Raw genomic sequence first — 18,675 nt, 5'->3', positions numbered from 1 at the left:
GCAGGAGAGGGCTTCTGGAACCTGCTTTAAGCATCTTCCAGCTCCAGTTTGGGGCCAGAGCCCCATTCCTGGCCTATTTCTGCCCCATCCCAGCAGCACGAGACAGATTCCTGCATCCTCTGGCCAGGATGAGAAGGATCCATCCCAGGCTCAGGTTTCCCTAACAGCTCCAAACGACTCCAGCAGCATTCAGCAGGTTGTCCCTAACCCTAATAATTCATTTCCAGAGCCCCCCAGGCACCGGAGAAGAAGAAACCCTCCCCAAGGAGAAGAAAACCTGGAGTAGGTGGGAGAACCCGACTCCCCCTGCCCTGCCTGGGAACCTGGGGCACAGAACCACCCCCCCGGTTTGTGTCACCTCCCAAACAGTGTCCCCGAGCAGGACAAGGGGCACTGCGGACCAGGAGGAGTTTTGGGGCGGCAGCGGGGAAAGACAACCCCGATGGGATGGGGGAAGGAGGCTGCGGGAAGGGGGGAGCTGCGGGCGAGGAGCGGCGGAGCCGGAGCCGATGCGGTGCTGCAGACGAACCTGCCCGGAATAATAAACGGCAGGAAAGGCACCGTCCTGCCGGGAACAGAACCGAGACCCCGGCAGCGCTCCCGGGTCACCGCCCCAGGCAGCACTGAAGCCACTGCCCCCGGGAAAGGGAGAAAGTGGCTTCTAAATGCAAAGCGGGCTGGCCCAGAAAGGGCTGAGAAAACCCCACGTGTGACACCTTCAGCCAAGTCACCAGTGGCCTCCCCGCGATGCTCCCAGCACACACCAGCCCGTGGCAACTGCCTGAGCAGGGCAAGAGGATGAACCTGCCCTGCTCAGCTCAGCACATCCAGAGCAGCCACCAGCACCACCCTGTCTGATGAGCAGGGACAGAGCAAGCCCTGACCCAGCTCGGGTCTTATTTTACCCATGAGGGAAGGGGAAATCCATTCCCCATCTCAGCTGCCCTCACATCTCACTCCAGCCTGGGCATCTCCCACCATCCAGGGCAGAAAGCACCTTGCCAAGGAAAAGCAACACCAGCCACCACCTCCCCTGCCCAGAGCCACAAACCCAGCTGGACCAGCAGGACAGCTCAGCCAGGCAGGATCAGGCCCATGGAGCAAAACTCAAGCCATTTGGATCAAAGTTTATCACCTTCCCCATCACCTGCCTGCATCAGCACAGAGACTGCCCACGTCCCACCCCCACGCAGTGCCCCTGGGCTCTGGGTCATCCTGCTCCTCAGGCAGCACCCACCTGGGTCCATCTCCGCTCCTGCTTCAGGGATGGGGTGTTGGAAACACTTGGCTGCCATAGGTTACCATGGCAAACTCAATGTAAGGCTGGCAGAGATGCTGTTTATGTTGCCAAGTAGGGAGGGGAAAAAAAACCAACAACCCAAACCCATAAAAAACCCCACTAAAATTACCCTTCCTGGTCTAAGATCTTTCCCTTTGGGAATTAAAAGTTGAGCTCCTCCCAGTGGAGGGGTTGTGCTGAGCCCTGGTGCTCAGCCACATGGACAGACTGACTCTCCAGATGGACACATGGGCTCCAAAAGCCAAAGTAACCAATTAAAGCAGAAAAATGGGCCTGAAACACTTTTCCCCACCTGCTCACCAGGAAGCATCCCAGGGCAGGCTGCCCAGCTCTCCTTCCCACTGCAGGGACCCCACCACTGCTCAGCACCCACCCTCAGCTGCTGGAAGCTGCAGCCCCACGTGGGAGTGATGCTCTGGTGGGAGTGGGAGCCAAAAAAGCTGCTGAACGGCTGCATCTGCTGGGAAGAATCACCAGGAGAGCCCCGTTAAGCACCGCTGCTGGCAGAGGGTGTTTTTTGGGAGTGGAAGGAGCAGGATGCAGGGAGATGCCAGGGAGCACAGGAGGCTCCCTGCACCCAGGTGTCTGTGCTGGGACCTTTGCACAACATCCCCTGCTCATTTTCAGAGACAAAAGTCTCGGGCAAACTCTGCTCTTGGCAGGCATGAGGGGAGGGGGGTGCAGCTCCCCCCAGCCCCCTAGGACTGATCTGGGTCCCCCATGGACATGACCAGATCCACCTGGAGCAAGAAGTGGTGCCCAGGCCACAGGGACACGGATTCTCAGGGGATTTTGAGCAGCAAAAGTGACACCTCCACCCTCCACCCCACCCCTTCACCTCCCACCCCCCGGGCTGCAGCAAAGCCCCCACCCCTGTAGAAAGCAAAGGGGAGGGAAGGGGGGAAAAGCACCCTCGGGGCGGGGGATCGGGGCCCCTCCCCTGCACAGTCACCAAATCGCAATGTGCAGATGGCAGAGAGCTCCTGCTCCTTCCCAGCAACACCCATGGCCACACATTTAACCCCTCCCGTGCCGGGTGCCTGGGGCACCCCAAAAGGGGAGACACCTCCCGATCAAGCTACCGGGATTTATTACCCCCTGAGGAGTAGGATGGGGGGAAGAAGTAAAGACTCAGGGGCAGCAAAGCTCAGGCTCTGGAGAGCCAGGGCCAACTCCTGGGGAGGCCACAGACACAGCCCCAGGTCCCCTGGGGAACCCCGGGAGGATTCCCACCCTGGCCTTGTTCCCAGCAGGATGCCAAGGAGGGAGGAAGAGGAGGAGGAGGAGGAGGGGTAGGATCACAGCCCAAGTGAAGGAGCTGGGGGTGGGAACCTGCACCCTGCACCCCAAAGCCACGGGGAGGGGCTTCACCCTGAGCAGGGGAAGGTTTGAGAGGTGGGGGGGGGGGGCACAGCCACCCAAAACCCCCCGGACAGACCCTTCCAGACACAAGCACCCCACAGCCAGGCAGCGAGGGCACAGCAGGATCTGCCCCTCTTCCCCCGGTAAGGTGGTGCCCACCTCCCCTTGCTCCTTCCCCCTGGCCCTGGTTGCCAAACCCAGACCTTGTCCCCCTCCAGGGCTCCCGACAGCCACCTGTGGCACCCACGGATGTTACCTCCTCGCCATCGCCTCCTCCCACCTCGGCATCCGCTTCCTTCGTGGCTGCCTCGGGTGGGCGGTGCGGTGCCCCAGGGGAGGGGAGGGTGGCATTTCCCTCCCCAGCTGTCCCTACAGTGGGGCCACCCCCTCGGAACACCCCCACCCCACCCCGCAGCTGCTCAGCACAGCAGCAGGCACCCCAGGGTGCTGTGCACGGATGCATAAACACCAGAGCCAAGAGCCAAGGAGGGGGGGGGGGGAAGACCCCGGTGACCCCAAGACCCCCCCATTTCCGTGGCAACACAGCTCCCAGCTCTCATCTTGCAAGAGAAGGGGACTGAATGTGCCCCTGGCAGGGCAGTGCAGCTGGAGAAGGACCCAGCAAGACACCCAGGAAACACTGGGGACTCACAAGGCCCTGGCAGCATCAACACCACGCTGGGGAAACTGAGTCACAGCGCAGAGGGGACGTGGTCCACAGAGCAGGGCTGATGCTGCAGCATCTTCCCTACGGGAACACGAGTGGAAATTGACTGCAGGGCCAGAAGCAGCTCAGGGCTTCTCCTACACTAACTCACCAGCAGCCCCTCAGGGAAAAGCAGCATCTTTCCTCCTCCCCCATCCCCGAGAAGACGGCCGGGGAGTTAAAATTCCCCAACTCCCACGCGGTGCTGACTCCTACACTCCTCACCGGCTGCAAGCTGGGACCAGAGGCTTGGGGGGGACACACAAAAAACCAAAAAGCACCCACTTACTGCAGACAACGTGGGACACTGCCACATGCAGCTGCTGGCTCGGGGTGACACACGCTGACCCTGGCACGGGAAGGAGCTGCTGGTCCCCGAGATGTCACCACCCCCCCTCAACAGCTCCTCGCCTTCCCCTGCTGCTGAGCCACGAATTGCACCAGCCCACGGGTGATGGAGACTGTAGTATTTCACCCACACATCTCTGCCAGGCCACACGCATCCCCACGGGTGGGAGCAGTGGTTGCTCGGGTGCCAAGAGCACAGCCAGCAAAGGGACAGGCTGATGTCCCCAAAAGAAGCTGTCACCCCTGCCCGGACAGGACTGCACCTCATCCACACCCAAACAACAACACCACAGCGAGCAGGGATGGGAAAGGACCCCGAGCAGAGGGACAGCACCATCCTCCTCCTCTTCTGCCTCCCACGGGTGATGGGGACCAAAGGGTGGCAGCTCTGAGCCCTGCCCCAGGGGCCAAGCTGACAGAGAGAGCACCACAGGAGGCAGAAAGTGGAGACCTCCAAGAGCTCATCCCCCTTTGCAGACCATTCCGCAGGGACCAGCAGTTGCCATCAGCCCACTAATTACAGCTGGTGCCGCTCTCTGCTTTGCCTAATATTTCTCCTCCTGTTAATGAAGGTAGGAAAACGGTTGGGTTGTTTGCTTTTTTTTTTTTTTTTTTGCATGCCCAAGGCAGCAATTAGCTCTTGCGAAAAGCAGAGAAGAGGCTGGAGGCAGCAGGAGAGCACCGGGTGTGCTCTGGAGGCGTGGAACCAGCTCTGTGGAGCCATCCTTGCCGTGGCTCCCCAAAAACTGCTGCTCCGAGCCTGTTGCCAGCCCCAGGGCCAGAGCAACCCCTGGGGCTCTTGCTGCCCAAGCTCCAAGCATCATGCACCCACACGTGCAAAAGCCACCAGTGCAGATTCCATGTCTGAGAGTCAGGAATCTGCTCCCGAAGCCCTGGGCTTCCCCTCTGGAATTTCTGGGGAGGGGAGTAGGAAAATGAAAAAAAAAAAAAAAAAAAAAAAAAGAAAGAAAGGAAAAGAAAAAAAAAAGAAGGGAGTCTCCAGGCGAGCTGTCAAGGAGAATGTTTCCATCTAAGGCCTTGGTATTTCTCTCCTGGCGCCTGCACTAAATCACCCCAGCTCCTCTCATTATTCTTTTGTGCTTTACAAGGTAGCGCAGCCGGTGGAGGAATGCAGAGAGCAAACCCAGCTCCTTCTGCACCAGCAAATACCTGCAGCCCTTAGAGGGACACAGAGTCCCCTCCTGTCACCCCCCACTGGGGTGGGCACCTCCAGAGGTGCAGGACAAGCTGGCACCTTACAGAACCCCGGAGCAGCCAGTCTGGGGGGGTTGTGCTGGACCCCAGCACCAGGCTTCACCCAGCCCATCACCCTCCACCCCTCTGGGTGAACAAAAACCGGGGGCATCTCAGCCCTGAGCTCAGAGCAGCCCGGATCCTCCTGGCTCCCAGCCACGCACAGCTTGCTACAGGGATGCTGGAAGAAGGAGCAGAAGTGCTGATGAAGAAGAAGAGGAGAAGGCACGGGCCACCCGGACAGGCTCGGAACCAAAGGCTTGCAAAGACTTGCAGAAAGCCAAGAGCCTCGAGGGGTGGGTGCTCCCTGCTCCACAGACCCCATGAGCTGCTCCCAGGGCAGAGCCCCAGCTGGAGGATGCTGGCAGGAGCTCAGGGAGAGCTGAGCCCAACCCAGCTCATCTGCAGAGCTCACTCCCAGCCCAGAACCACACAGCTGGGGGAGCAGGGATGCTCCAGGTGCTCAGCCCTGCCCTGCTGCATTCAACCACCCCCACCACTCCAGCACCCACGGATGCAGCTCAGGAGCACTGGGTGCAGATGCTCTCCAGCAGGCACAGATTCCCCACACGTCCCTCTACCTGACACAGATGGGGAAACTGAGGCAGCAACACACCTGAGCACAGCATCAGCCCTTTCCCAGCTCCCGAGCAGGGAGGAGATTCCTGCAGTCCCGACTCCCACCTTTCCACATCTTATTCAGGAAGGAAAGGAACAGCTTAACTTAAAATAAACTAAAAACCAGCAGGCAAGAACCGACCTGCAGAGCATGGAGGAGTCTCACAAGCAAAACAACACCCAAAGAATGAGAGAGAAAAAGAGAGAGAGCTCTGGGTCAGGACACATGGGTACAGCCATGATATTTTTAGCAGTATTACACAGGGACAGGGGATTCCTACCCTGAAGATCCCCAGGGGCTTAAAATAGGCCCCGTCATTTCCTCCCAGCAGCATCTGCTGCTTCTGGAAGCCAAGAGCAGAGGTTGAGCCCTTGGGTCTCAGGGCACCACGGGGCACCCCGAGACCCAAGGAGACATTGGGTGAGCACAGCACAAACCTCCTGCTCTAACCACAGATGAGCTCTGTCCTTCTACCCACTCAGTGAAGAGAAAAAGCCCAGGTCAAAAAGCAATCATTTAAAATAAATAAATAAATCAATAAACAAATAAATAAATAAAATACCCTTCTTGTTCACAGCAAGGGAAACTGAGGCAGGGGAAGCTGAGGCAAGTGGGGGGCTTGCATAGCCCACCCAGCAAGCAGGGGGGCTCCCCAAGTGGGGATGCACCAGAGGACAAGTCCAGCTGCCCCCCAGCAGCCCCTGGGGTGGGTGAGGACAGCACAAGGGTGACCCAACACTTAAATCCTGACCCCCAGGGTGGCAGCAGCCCCCGGGGACACAGCCAAGGGCTGGGGACACAAATGCCCCTCCTGCTGCCCTCCCAGGGGGATGGGATGGGATGGGATGGGTACCCCTGGATCCGGGGCTCCAGCACCCACACAGCTCCCACCCCTCTTGGCTCCAAGGATTCCTGTGCAAGGATTCCTGCTCCAGATCACATCCCAAACAGGCACCAAGCAACTTCTCCAACCCCATCTAGCAGCAGGAATCCCCAAACCACACCGAGGGACCCACCCATCTTTCCACCCCCCTCCCATCTCAAAACCCAAGCGGAGAGAGGATTTTCTTTTTTTTTTTTTTTTCCCCAGACAGAAGGGAAAAGGAAGAAAACGGGGGAAGGAGAGAGGGCTGTGAGCCCCATCCCCTCCCTGCTCCAAAGGGTTAAAAAAAAGAAAAACTAAAAACTCAAATAAATCAAGGCAGCAAAAAGTGTGTCTGTGATAGGAAAAACACACACGCTCCCAGGGAGAGCGCGCCGGCTGCTCCCTGCTTCCCTTCCCGACATTCCCTGCTCCTGGGAAAGTGTAGGCTGTTTTCCATATATAACTGCAAACTGTTCCATGCAGTAAGAAGTCTAATTAAAGGGAGGGAGGGAGAGAGCGGAGAGACGCAGAGGACCGAAAGGTAATATTTATACGAGGGAAGAAATAAAATTAAATAAATAAAAATAATAAAAAAATAAAAATAAAAAAAAAAAAAAAAATAAAAAAAAAGAAGCTTCCAGCCCGGGCACCAAATTAGCCCCTTCCCAGAGCAGAGCTCTGTGATACCATCGAGAGATCAAATCTGGGCAGGGAACGGCAGCTTTGCAAGGAGCAGAAAAATCAGAGCTTGGAAAATATTCACTGATTGAGAAGGGGAGAGAGGCAGAGATGGGCCAGGAGAGCCCGGGGAGGGGCAGGGGAAGGAAAAGCGAATCCCAGGGAGTTGCTGGGATGAGGCAGAACCCTGGGGGAGGCTGCACATCCACCCCCGGCTCCCCGAGAGGCTCCTGGGGTCCCTGCCTCCCCCTGCCCCGCACATCCTGGGGCTGGGGAAGCAATTCTTTAGGTAAATAGCAGGAATCTGCTTGGAAAAAAAAATAAACAGTCAGGCTGCAGAGGCAGCGAGAGGGCTGGGGGATGTGAAATGCCAGGGAGGGGAATGGCAACGCCCTGGTGGGTGAGGAGAGGCTGCAGCCCATGAGAAACCCACTCCACGTAGCACCCACTACTCAGCCCACCTTCCACACACCAACTCTGGCTGTATCCCACCCCCTGATGCTCCAGGGGCACCCCCTGAGCCGGCAGGATGGGTGCAGGGGGAGGCACAGCAGGCTGGGGGTGGAAAAAAAAGGGAGAGGGGATGGGAAGAGAAGCAGGGGAAGGGGGGAGGGGGGGGAAGAAAACACGGGGAAGAAACAGGGAAAACACGCACCCCCTCTTCTCTTCAAAGCCTCTTTGTTACAGCTGCACTTCCCACAAGCTCCAGCCCCAGCCCCAAGGTAATCCACAGCCAGCTAACACATTCCCACATTAGGAGGTCCCTCAGCCTCCGCTGCCTTTCAAGCCCTTAAGGTGCCCTAATGAAGTGCCCAGGTATTTAAAAGTCACCCTACCCGGGCTGAGCCCTGCCCAGAGCCTGGCTCCTCGCCCAGCATCACCACTGATGTCCCCACGGCCACCGAGGGCTCTGTCCCCACCAGGACCCTCCCCCCTGCACCCCAAAACAGGGCTCGACCCCATCACTACAGCCCCGACACCCGACCTGGGGATGGAGCCCTGCTCTGCTGGCACCCCCACTCCTGGCACTGCCATTCCTGGGCCCTGTCCCCACACCCCAGGCACCCAGCACCATCCTGACCTGCTGTCTGTTTATGCAGCATCTTAAAGCCCATCTGCTCCCCTCCCTCCCTCTGCACCTCAGGCAATGCCTCCCAGCTGCACCAGTAACCCAGAGAAACTGGGATATCCCTTTTCCTCAATTACCAGTGTGAGGTCACTGGGGAGGCTCCCACATCCTGCATCACTCCAGCTGTGGGGGATGGTGCCTTCCAGCCCCTCCTGAGCTGCCCCATACGGCCTCTGTAACCCATAAATTGCACCTCAAGGTGCTGCAGGAGGACAGCCTGAAACACCCCCCACCCCCCCCCAAAAAAAAAAAAAAAAAAAAAAAAAAAAAAAAAAAAAAGACCAAACCAGCCCTGCTTTAAACCTGAAACAATACTGAGAGTCCTAAGCTTCAGCTCTACTTCAAGTGCAGAGCCAGGACAAGATGCAGGGGGGACAAGGACACATGTGGGGGGGGTAGGGGGGCTCACCCCAGCAAGCAATGTCCCTGCTAGCTCCCAGCCAGCCTCTGCCCAGCCTCCAAGCAAGAGGAACGAGCCAGCCCTACATGGCACAGCCCTGGGGTCACTCGAGGTGACTGCTGGACACCAGCTACTTTGTACTGCTTGGCCCTGGAGGCTCAGGAGCTGTGGGAGGCTTGAGAACAGTCCCTGCCTGTGGCCAACACTGCTACAGGTGGGTATCTAAACCCCAGCATTAATCTGGGGATAATAGCAGCTTTAGCAGCGATAGGGCTGAGATTACTGCTGCAATCCAGGGGTTAGGGGGGTTGTGCTGGCAGGAACCAGCCCAGCAGGCAGGCAGATAGGGCTGGGTGATCCGTGGGAAGAGAACGAGTGGTCAGCATCACCACTTGGTCCCCAGCACCACCACCTGGTCCCCAGCACCACCACCTGGTCATCCCCCCCCAGCATTGCCCCAGTGCCAGCTGAGCCCAGCACTGGGCTGGTACTGGGCTGTGCTGCCTGCAAGGAGCCTGCTTGCCAGCCAGAAAAATGCAAGGCCCCCCCCAGAGCGCTCGGGGTTTTGCATGGACAGGATTCCCCCTCCTCCTCCTCCCCCCCTGGGATTGCTCAGCGTGCTGCATTCCCTCCACTCCCAAGGCTCTGGATCCTCTCTGCTGCTCCCACACATTCCCAACTGTCCCACACACGAGGGGGCAGCTGCCTGCAGTAGTGGGATCCTCCTTCTCCATCCTCCTCTCACCCCAGGTGTTTTTGCTCTCTGCACAGCCAGGCCAGTGGGAATCCTAAAAGCAAATCTCACTCCAAGAAAAACCTACTGGGTTTGGGGTCCCCCAGCACCATCTGGGGTTGTTCTGCCCAGGGAGCAACAGCTGCTTCCAGACAATGAGACAACACCCTGAGGGAAAGAGGCTGAGTTTTTGGGAGAAGCCCTTCTCCTCTCTACCTGCTTTTCTGGGTCCCTTCTGGGCGATGCTCTGCCCAAACAGAGGGCTCAGGGGCTGAGGAACAGCCCCGCTGGTCTGTGCAGGCAGCTGCATCCGGGAGGAGGAAGGGAGGATCCTTCATTGTCCTTTCCAAAGGGAAAAAGGACAGTCCCCTGAATGGAAGTGCCAGGCAGGGCAGGAAACACCTCCAGCCTCCTCGCTCCAGGCTGCATCTGCCTGTGGAGAGCAGCAGACACCTGCATGAGTCCCCCCCCTGTGCTGCAGGAGTCTGATCTGCAACATCTTGCAAGGATTTGATGCATTTCACGTTCAACTGCAGGACTGAGGAGAGGATCCCCCGGCTGCTGCCCTGCAGGGAAACACCCAGACGCTGCTGGGAAGGAGAGGAAGGGTAAAAGGGTAAATCCTGCCCCCAGTGCTGGGCAAAGCTGCTGCAGGATGCCCAGCGAGGTGGGAGCAGGGGCACAGGAGCTGAGCACCCCCCCCAGATGGAAGGCAGGGGTGGGGAGAGATGGAAAGAGTGGGAAAACAACACCAAGAAGGGAAGCAACGAATGGAAAGAGATGAAAGGCGGCAGGTCAGGAGTCAGCACAACAGGATTTCACAGCAGACAGGGAGCTGCAGCACATTGCTGAAGGATTCAGGCTCAGCAGAGCCAAACTCACATCTTCACCCAGGGCACTGCTGCACCCAACCCTCCAAAATCTGCTGGGTAGCGGGGCAGCCACCTCCCCATCACCCCTGGGGAGAACTTCCCTCCAAACAGACACCTGCAGAACAACATCTCAGCACCCAACTCACAGCTCCAGCCTCTCCCCCAGCACTCACCTCCCCCCAGGAGCTGCCATGGGCTCCATTTGTCACCCAGCACACGCCAAAGTAATTCAAGCTGCCCCTGGGAGGAGCAGCCCGTGGATCTAACGCTCAGCAGAGCAGCTGGGTGCTCACAAAAAAGCTCCCAGAGGTGCAGCAGATCCCCAGGGGTGCTGAAGCAGGTAGCAGGCTGAGGTTTTGGTGCTGGTTTTTCCCCTCCCTGCAGGGGAATGGGCAGGTCCTGGCTGCTTGCTTTGCTTTTCTCCTTCCCCCAGGAGAACTCCCGCTTGCTCGGGAAACACCTCGAGGTGCCCTGCAGCTCTGTGAGGAGGAAACACTGCCCAGCCCCAGTCAGCTGGTTGGGTCCTTCCCTTTGTTTTTGGACAGTCAGTTTGGGGTCAGATGAAAGAGCAATTCGTCACTTGGGAAATAACACCACTTCAGGCCTCCTCCCTCGAATAAAACCTCAAAAGACAGCATTTAGGCTTAACTCGGACAACTAAAAATAACCAGCACTGGAAAATGCAGACCGAGGAGCTTCCCACTTCCACAGCTCAAGCTGAGACTTGGGGGGGGATTCTGGCTACGGGAAGGGTCCATCCCACATCCCTGGGGGATGAGCACTCACAGGGGAACAGGGTGGGCACAGCAGGACTCAGTGAGAACCCATCCCTGGGGTCAGCAGCACCCTGCTCCCATGAAAGTTGGGGGTCCCCTGCACTTTCCCAGCAGGATGCTGTGACTCACCCCAGGACACCCAGGAAAGAGCCACCAAAGCTCAGAAAAGCCAAGTGTCTGGTTCTGGATCCCCACAGCTGATCCACCCCAGCTTCACCCCCAGGCAAACAGAGCCAGGCCTCCTGCCAGCACCCAGGATAAATCCCCTGCACCCAGTAATGTGCTGAGCTGGGCTGTTACCCCAGCTTTCCTCCTCTTCCCTAGCAGTGGGGCTGTCACAAGGGATGTGACCCTTGCAAGGGACAATTCAAACCTGGCAGCCCATCCCACTGGCTGCTCAGGCTCATCCAGCCCAGCTGGCATCACCAAACAGCCACAAACTGTGGCCTGCCCTCATCTCCCTGCAATCCTCCTGCTTGCACCCACCTCTCCCTGCTCCAGAAGGAGAAGTAAATATATATATATATTTTTTTAAAAATATATATAATTAAACTCAGACTCATGCTTGGACCACAAACTCCTCCATCACAGGGGCAATGCCAAAATCCATGCTCCCAGCACAGCCACATGCCCATGGGAGAGCTCAGCACCAGCAGAAAAGCCCTCTGGAGCTGGAACCACTGGGCTGGGAGCCCCAGGGAAGCTCAGCAAGGCACGCTGCCAGCTGCAGGGATGTGTCACAGCAGGGTTTGTGTCACCCAGAATCACACACACAGGATTGTTAGGGTTGGAAAAGAGCTCCAAGATCACCAGGTCCAGCCATCAACTCACAGCAGGGTTCTGCAGGGAAGGGGCTCTCCCAGCACTCGGGACTGGTGCCACACTGGTCTGGGAGCCTCGAGCAGCAAAGATGACAGCCTGCCAGGATTTCAAACCCAGAGCCATTCTTCTGCCCTGGATTTCTAATCCAGAGCCATCCTTCTGCCCTGGGACACAGCCAAGCCCAGCCTGTGGAGCCAAGGATAATGTGGGGGCTTCAGATCTTGCAGCAAGGAGATGAGACAGGAGGATGCTCAAGGACTGAGCCATCTTCTCCCTCATCCCTGTGTCCCTTCGAGTGACAGCCTGTGAGATGGCACAAGCAAGAAAGCAGCTTTCCCATCACCACTTAATAAGCATCCATTCAGCCTGAGATTCGCCCGGAGCAGCCAAGAGCTGGAGCAACCCAAGGTGACTTTTAAGTAGCTGGTGAAAAGGTGGGAAGAGAGCTGTAGAGCCGGCATGCAGCGAGGCTGTGCCACAAAGCCTCCGGGAGGGCTGAAGCAGAGACAGATGAAGCATCAGCACATCCAAGCAGGAACAAAGGGCAAGGAGAGAAGAGCTGGGGGCACGGCCCGGGGGTGGCCGGGGCCATCGGCACCTCCGGAGCAAGCGAGGAGCGGTGAAGGGACAGTAAAGCTCCGGCTGCCACAGCAGGGTCCTTAATTAGCATCTTGGGAAACGGCGCTGAAAATCAGACACCTTCCCTCCGAAATCTGAGCCCGGACCTGAAAATCTGACCAATGGATCCCATGCTCCTAGACCAAAGGTCACACCAAGTCCTGGGCGGCCTCTGCAACCACCACGCGGGGCTGAGCTCCCCCCTGGTCCATCTTTGCCCCCCGGCCACCCCCGGTCCCCCCAGAGGCAGGGCTGCAAGGGCCAGAGGATTATTTTTAGGCAGGGGAAGGCAGGAGCACACCACCAGCCCTCTGGCTCTCTCGCCCTTGGCACAGGGCACGCTGCCACTGCTGAAACGAATGCCCCAGGCCTCAGCCCACCCCCCTGCCCCCACAGCACTGGATTCACCCCCCTGGCTGACACCACTGAGCGGCCCCATCCCTCCCCCTGGCACGAATCCTTCCTCTCTCCGACTTGGGAGGAGGAGGAGGATGATGCTGGCATCGGCAGCTTCCGCGGCAGAAGGATCCCGACTTATTTACAGCTCCTTAAGGGACCGCGGGGAGCTGGGCAGGGCTGACCTTTCCGTGCTGGAGACAAAGAGATGGCAGCAGCAGCCGTGCTGGAGGAGTCACGGCTGGGCGGTGAGGAGCCCCGGGAGGCAGAGCAGGAGGCCAGACCCGAGGCAGGGGGCTGAGGAGCGAGGGGCCAGCGGGGCCACGGGAAGCAAAGAGCGCTGGGATCCCAGGCTGGGAAAAGGAGGGATCGGATTCCTCCCTCCCCGTCCCCGCCGGACAAACTCTTCCGGGTAGGGAGTCCTCCGCGCCACGCTCTGCCCAGGAACACCAGCAGCTCCCCACGGGGCCCAGGGGCTTTAGCAGGAGGGGAAATAGAGGGAATACAGCAGAAAAAACCCCAAACAAACAACAACATAAAAGGGGGAATGGAGACTCGCCCCCTGCCCCCCTGCAACACTCAAACCTTTGGCTGTCGGCGCTGCCGACTCATCCCTGCCATGGAAGCACAGAACCAAAAGTTTCCCCGTCAGCACAAAAGATGGAGACAACTGGCCAAGCCTTCCACTTGGCTTCTGCCACCCTGGCAACGAGGCCTCACCCGCTTTAGGGACCTGCACGTCCCAACTAGGGTGCTGGTGATGGGCAGAGTGGTGGAAGGGACCGTCCCACTCCCCGTGTCGGGGACCACTGTGTCCCCGTGGACTCACCACGGATGCTCGTGCTGCAGGGAGGGAAGGGTTCACCGAGTTGAGGAGCTCTCCTGCACCAGCCCTTGGCACTGCCTGGCAGGATGATCCTTCCCATGCCCCTTCCCTTGCTCCAAAGGGAGGCGGCCACAGGATTTTGGCAGGGGACCCTGTGCAGGGCAGTGTCACAGCTGTGCAGTGCCACGATGCAGAAGCACAGACATCCCAGGGAGCCAGGCTGGGAGCACCTGGTGTCCCATCTCACCCCGACACCAGGGTGCCCATGTCCCTCTCCAGCTGTCAGGGCTGGCTGGGACCAAGCTTGCAAGTCCAGGGCCAGCCCCTTGCTTTGCTGCTGAAGTGGGGTGGGTGGAGGGATGCTCCTGGTCAGGATTGCCATGACCCCAATTCCTGACACACATAACCCCCCCCCCAGGACTTGTGGTGCATCAGCTTCCCACATTTAAATTCAAGACCCCTCCCAGAAGCTCACAAACACAGGAGAACACCAAACTCATCTGTTACTCACAGAGAGCTCTCTGAGGATATAAGTTGCTTAATTAGTGCTTTAAAAGTCACCAACCAGGTGGGTGACACACCAGTGGGTTGTCACATGCTCTGCATGTCTCAAGCATTTGCTTTCTTTCTTTCTCTACCCAGGGTTAGCTTGCTATTTTTCCCCCCCTCCTTTTTCTAATGACCAAATAGAGGTGCAGGTTTTATAAGTCCATGGAAACTCTATTATCCCTCTGCATTAAAGCCAAAAGCAACTAATTAAAACATCAAAGTCTGATGTTTCATTAGTTTGGCCTCCAAAAGTGCTGGCAGAAGGTGACAGGGAACGTGGTTCCCATGGCCAGCTGTACTGAGGGACCCTAAAACTGGACATCTCCATCAGCAGCCCCATAGGATGGGTCCTTATTCCCTCCTGGGCAGGAGGGAGAGGTACACATTCCCAGCTCACCCAGCCCAATTTATTTCCCCTTCTACACATGGGTTCTCCACCTGTAGGATAGGAAGGACATTGCTGTCTCCATCCATCCCTCCCAGGAGGGCTCCAGCAGCCAACAGGCTTCAGCCAGCATCCCTCCCCCTGCCTGGATCTGCTTTCAGAAGCCCCCAGCAAGTCACAGGACTTGGAGAACACCAAGGAGGTGACATCTCTCTGTGCTGCAGCAGACCCCTCCCCATCTAAAGCTCCACATCCCATCGCCGGGGTCTCTCCCTGCATCCCTCCCCAGCCCCAGTCAGCACATCCCTGGCACAGCTACACCCGGAGCAAAGCAGGGTGCTCACCCCACCGCTCACCGGGGCTTTAACCCAGCTTTTCCTCCGGCTCCTTATGCTGATTAGCCAAGCACAAGGCAGCCTCCCCCGCCTGGGGAGGGGCCCAGGGCCAGGAGGAAGCTGGAGCAGCCGCCAGCTCTTCCTCGGGCCCTGCTGCGGGGCAGAGCGGCCGCGGGAGCAGCAGCAGCAAACGGGGCCCGGCAGCGAGCACCCTCTGCGGAGCTGCTGCTGCTGCTCAGTTCGGGGGTGTCCCCACCTCCCCTAAACCCCACGGCTCCTTCCAGCGCTGCCGCGACTGGCGTGAGGGTCAACTCTACTCGTGGCCTCGCAGGGAAGGGAAAAAAAAGCAAAAAACAACAACAACAACAACAAAAACAACCCAAGAAAGGAGCAGGGAGCGCCCAGGGAACCCGCAGCCCTTGCGAGGTGCGGGCAGGGAAGGAGCGGGCTCATTTCCCAGCGCAGGCAGGCAGGGAAGGCCTCGGGGAAGAGGGGGAACTCCAGGCACAGCTCCACCCCGGCGCTTTAGACTGCAAAACAATAGCGGAGAGGAGCAGCAGCAGTCCCTCCCTGCTCTTACTCACCCAGCCCGGGGACCTGTGTCACCCCATGGCTCAGCCCTACCTGCCCCGCCAGCCCGGGGGGCTGCGGCACGGTGGGTCCCCGCTCCTGGGGGGCAAAGGCTCAGGGATACCCCAGCCGGCAGTGGCACACGCTAAAGGCAAGAGATCCTGGTGAGAAATCCTCCACATGCAAGGCAAGGCGAGAGCAGGACCTACGGCACACAGGCGTGAGCCAGGGAATTCCCTCCGTCACCAGCTCAACCGAGGAAAAAAAAAAAAAAAAAACCCAACAAAAAAACACACCTAACAAAACCACCACCCAGCAACACCCTTCGCCCTCTCAAGCCTCTACCTGCAGTGTTTGCACCACCTCCCCAGCACCAGCCAGCCCCGATCCTGCGGGGAAGGAGCCAAGGGTTTGCAGGAGCCTCTGCATCTCCCCTGACACCAGGATGCTCCCGGGGCAGCACCCACGGTGGTGCCGGGGAGGGTGGGATGGGGTTGGGTGCCAGAGCTGCAGGGGAAAGGGGGGTATGAGGAAGCATTGGGTGCTTCCCTGCCCCGCTTGCACCCATCCCGGCACGGACACCCCCTGCCCCGGCACGGGGCAGCAAACCCACACATCAACCACTCCCAACAGCCTTGGGGGAACCAAAGGGCACGAAGCTTTTGGGAGGCCTCCCAAGACCACCCAGCTCCCTCCGTCCAGCCTGGGAGACCCTTCCGCTACCTGCAGCTCACCCCATCCCGAGGGGACGGGTGGGATTCCGTGGGATAGGTGACCCGAGGGGGCAGCCCACGGACACCCAGTCGGGACAGGAACCCGAGGCTGCTGCGGGGTGGGGCTGGCAGAGCGCGGGGGCGTCAGCTTCGCTCGCTCATGATTAAATAATTTAGGTGCGTTTCAGCGCTGAAGGAAGCGAAAGATTGAGGGCACTGTTTGGAGCCAGGCAGAGCGCAGGCAGCAGGCGCAAACCCTGCCTGATAGGACAGCCAACAGCGTGCCCCTTTCGGGGTGGGGGGCACAAAACGGTGCCCTCCCCAGCCCTAGGATGGGTCTGGACACCCAGTGGGTGGCTCCGAGGACTCACCTCCAGCCCAGCTCACTGTCCCTCGGTTCTGGTCACAGCTGCCCGGCCACGGGCACAAACAGGCTGCGCTGGTTTGAGCTTTGCAATCCAAACCCCCACCCAACCTCAGGTCTCCGGAGATAAGAGCACAATAACCTATTGTCCCTCCTCCACTCCCTCCCCTCTCAAGATCTCGCTTTGCCTCCGGTGAAGCTGGGAGGGACCACCCAGCCCCACACCCTCCCCACCGGAGGGGGCTTCTCCTGGACCCCACCACCCCACCCAGCCAGGCCAGGCAGCCGGGGCGGATGTTGGGAAGCTCCAGGGTTGGGATGCAGGGAGAAGGCTGGAGGCGGAAGAGGCTCCTGCCTGCTGGCCATGTGGGCCAGAGCCTCCTGGGGTTTCTTCATTTCTTTTATTTTTATTTAAAAAATTAAGTAAATTATTTCCTCATTCCAGCCGTGGATTTGCTCAGCTGGATGGGTGCGGGCAGGTGGGGGGACGTGCCTGGCCGTGGCGTGGGCAAACCCCAGGCAGCCTCTCCCTCTCCCCGCCGTGCCACCCCCTTTCCATCCATCCCGCCCCAGTGTCGGGATCCAGACGAGATTATCCCCACTCCAGACACACCTCTCTCGGCTCTAGGCAGGGAGCAGCACCCATGCTGCCCCACGGATGGGGAAAGCCACCCACGCAGCACCTTCCCCGCTCTGTCCTTGGGCTGCCGCAAAGCCCCCCCCTCCCACACGCCTCCCCCTCCCCGCGCTGCTTCTGCCCTTCCATCGGCATCCAGTGCCAAACTGCAGCACGGCTTGGGATAGATGGAGCCATCGCCCCCCGCTCCTTCACCCCCCCCAGCAATGCCACAACACGGTGCCCCCCAAAACCACCGGGATCCCATGCCCCCCCCCCCCACCCCTCAAGGGCGGGCAACAAGTTGTAGCGTAGGACCGGAGCGGGTGGACCCCACCCCAGATGGCGGGGGGGTGGCGTGTGTGCTGCACGCCTCGCAGACCCCCACGCATGAAAGCGGGGGGACGGTGGGCATCCCACCCACCCACCCACTCACCCTCCGGGGACGCACCCGGCTCCGCGCTGCAGTGGGATGGAGTAGCCCAGGGTGGGTGGGGGGGCCGCTACGCCAAGCCCCCTCCCCATCCCACCTGCTGCACCCCAGTGCACACAGCGCTGCAAACTGGGAGGGACCGGGGTGGGCGAAAGAACCGCACCCACCGCCCCACCCGCGACGGTCGCGGATAGGGCGTTGGGAGCGGTGCTTTCGCCCACCCGTGCAACCAAGCACCGAAAAACCCCACCGAGAAACCCCCAGGGGACCCCACACCCCACTTCCCCCCCAAAAAACTCACCGGCTCAGCCCCCACGGCGCCCGGTTGGCGACGGAGCCCCCGCGGCGGGCCATGGGATGGGGGGACGACGACGACACAGGCGGTCGGTGGCGGCGGAGGAACGGTCCCGGGGCTAACGGGAGAAAATGCTTGTCATGGCAACCCGTGCCGTGCCGTGCCGAGCCGTGCGGATCCGAGCCGAGAAGAACTCGTCCCAGCCCCGCCGGGGGAGGGGCTCTCTTAAGGTGGCGGCCCGCCCCCTCGGCTGCTTAAGGGGGACGGGAGGCAACGGGTGGGGTCCGTACCCCTCTACCCGGCAAAACCGTCTGTGCACCCCCAGGCAGCACCGGGACCCCAGGGCACTGTGGGAACCCCCCCCGGACAGAACCGTGCGTGCACCCCCAGGGAGCACGGGAACCCCCCCCCGGGCAGGGGGTGTGTGCACCCCGGGGTAGTTAAGGGATCCCCCGGACAGAACTGTGGGTGCACCCCCAGACACTGTGGGGACCCCCCGTGTGCACCCCCAAACACTGTGGGGACCCCACTGAGCAGAATTGTGGGTGCACCCACAAGCAGGGAGGGGGCCCCCCCAGGCAGAATGGTGAATGCACCCCCAGGCAAGGTGGGATCCCCTGTACATGCACCCTTCATCCAGCCTGAGACCCCCCCCCATGGCACTGCCCCCCTGGGGCCCTCCCCACAGCAGTGAGGTGCATGCACCCCCAA

General features: G+C 59.6%; 1 protein-coding gene across 12 annotated transcripts in view; it reads right to left on the bottom strand.

The window, feature by feature from the left end:
• The window catches only part of ATP2B4 (ATPase plasma membrane Ca2+ transporting 4), a 52,004-nt gene extending 33,739 nt beyond the window's left edge, over positions 1–18,265 (bottom strand). For 4 of the 12 annotated variants that reach the window (XM_071768646.1, XM_071768636.1, XM_071768645.1 and 1 more), the window contains exon 1: positions 17,971–18,264. The gene's annotated coding sequence lies outside the window, so the exon portion shown is untranslated. Of the gene's footprint in view, positions 1–2,918; positions 2,942–13,063; positions 13,230–15,557; positions 15,581–16,627; positions 16,692–17,970 lie in introns of those variants that run through there. The other 8 variants (XM_071768647.1, XM_071768641.1, XM_071768642.1 and 5 more) reach the window with 7 other exon arrangements.
• Between the last annotated feature and the right edge of the window lie 410 nt (positions 18,266–18,675).

Source organism: Heliangelus exortis, chromosome 25 (genome assembly GCF_036169615.1).
Source record: "Heliangelus exortis chromosome 25, bHelExo1.hap1, whole genome shotgun sequence".
Classification (NCBI taxonomy): domain Eukaryota; kingdom Metazoa; phylum Chordata; class Aves; order Apodiformes; family Trochilidae; genus Heliangelus; species Heliangelus exortis.
Note: the sequence above shows the minus strand (reverse complement) of the source record. Positions and strands in the feature narration are given on the sequence as shown.